We start from the raw sequence: 2,500 nt of genomic DNA on the forward strand, positions 1-2,500 counted from the left end.
CCTTACGTTATGAGGCATGAGGTATGAGACACATTTTGCCGTATTTGTATATCAGGAGATTCTACCCTGAGGGTGATTCACACTTAATGCTATGTATGCAGACATCGTTGTCGTTTAGACATCAGTAGAATCAAAGGGGGGTTTTATGGGGGTGGGATAAGTGTGGCCACTGTCATGTAGTTTGTTTCGATTTGACCATAGACTAAATGGAGGCAGAACGGGCAGACCTCATCGCGATCATCTTAAATATTGCTAATATGATGCATCATATATTCCGTTTCATCCACAAAATCCGAAGCATCATTCGATGAAAGATTGGAGCATGAGTTAGAGACAAATAGAAGAAACGACGAAGAGAAAGGCATCGCGAACGACTGCGTTACCGGAGAAAGAGAGCGTATTTTTTTGCTTCATTTCACATATAACTAACACTTGGACAAATGTATTTCTGTGTTTAACTGAGAAAACAGGGAGTGGAAGGACGGGACCCTATAATGTTCAGCTGAATAATGATAAAAAAAACATTTTCTTTACACGTTCAGCTGTGAACTCATTTATTGTAATTAATTGTATGATATGTACTTTTAGGGTTACGATACGACCTATCTTTTAGCGTTCACCTCAAGTGACTCTTAAAAGCAGTGCCAACATTTTAATATTTTTTAACCATTCAGCAAACAAAAGGCAACAGGCTGATTATTTTTAGGGGGCCACTCAATGACATACAGAAGCATCATCAACACGCCGACTGAAGTGGGTTTTGAAATACTGACTTTCTACTCCTTATTCACATACACGGTAATTTACATTTCCTATTGAGGAAATACTACCTCAGGGGTAGTATTATTCAGAGATTTTCAGGGTACAAATGTCAGGATATGTTGTTCACACATACGGCCAATCAGGAGAATATCAGGACTTACATTTGGGTCTGAATTTTTCAAATGGAAAGTGTAGTATACTATGCATGCAAATCAATTATTAAATAGCTTTTACTGTTATTCAGGTCTGAAAAGTGCATTGACATTTTAACATGCATGACAACTACTATTGGTTAGTTAAAAATAATAATCACCATTAGGTGAGTACTGCATGCAGTGCTCAACTATTGTTCTTCTTAGGTTTTATTCTCTCTTTCTTTCTTTCTTTCTTTTTTTCTTTCTTTCTTTCTTTCTTTCTTTCCTCTTTATTATTCTCTACAAACTTTGGGACCTATCTCCTTCCTCAATTATTCACCTAGAGACTCCATTCAAATTCTAAAATGTTCAGAATAGCTTGGAAACGCGCTTCTTTTCAGATTTTTTAAATATTTTATACTTTTTAAGATATTCTACTTTTAAAATGCTATCTTTTTATTAACATGGGAGTCAATCAGTGTACGGCTCCTCTGGTACTTCAGCAGTTTAAAATGTAACTAAATCATTTTTCAACCGTTTATCTTCGTTCACACCATTTAACAAATAGACCCACTTGTATCTTCAATAATATCTAAACAGAATTTTGATATCATTTAAACTTCCTTCAGAATCACAGTTTTAGTTTCATACCGGCTTCGTTTTCAGCTGTTTTCATTGAAGACATCTGCCCATTCTGACACTCCTACTTCTTAAAGGGTAATTCCGGTGTAAAATGGATTTGGGATACGTTTTGTATGATAACGAGTTGAAACGTTCGATTTGGAGCACAAATAACGTATACAGACGCTTTCTTCAGTTGGCTGTTTTTAGCCGATTCTATCAAAACGCTATAAACTTAGAACGATGGGGGCACTGGTTATGGTAAAAACTAAATCAATATTTTAAACCACTTGAAAGGCTAAAAGTAGCCCGACACTTCTTTGGTAGTATAATAAGGGTCTTAACATATAAAACGGGGCATTGAGAACTTTGTAAGTGTACAGATTGTTTATTAAAAAGGACATTTTATACACACAATACCATCAGTAGATCACCCATCGACGCCATTTTGTTTTTAAGACTCGATAGGTAGATTGACAAACACAGAGACTGTGACATCCGTCAGCAACACGCAAGCTCTGTGTTCGCCAATCTTCGTTTTTCGCGCCAGATTGGGCTACTTTGGAGGACGTTCAGGAAGTGTTTCCAGATTGGGCTGTTTTTCCCGCTCTATTGGGCTACTTTTAGTCATGCACCGGCTCTCTATTCTCTTAAAGACACACACACACAAACACACACACACACACACACACACACACATTTTACATTTCTGCATTTTTAGCATTTATGCTTTGCGCTTTTCATTCAGCTGTCACTTTATTTGTTTCCAACCATTTACATTTTCTTAAATGGTGTGCATGTTTACATTGTTTACTCCATTTAGACTTTTGAACTTTTGTTCAAATCCCTTCACTTGATTGTAGCCATTTAACGTTTCTTTATGTCTTAATCTATGTGGCTTTATTAAAAAATAATCTCAACCTCACTTTTCACTACAGCACTCACCGCATTTTCTGCAGGAAATGCATTTTCTAGTTGAGATT

This window comes from Pollachius pollachius, assembly GCF_949987615.1.
Source record: "Pollachius pollachius genome assembly, chromosome: 8".
In the NCBI taxonomy this organism is placed as follows: domain Eukaryota; kingdom Metazoa; phylum Chordata; class Actinopteri; order Gadiformes; family Gadidae; genus Pollachius; species Pollachius pollachius.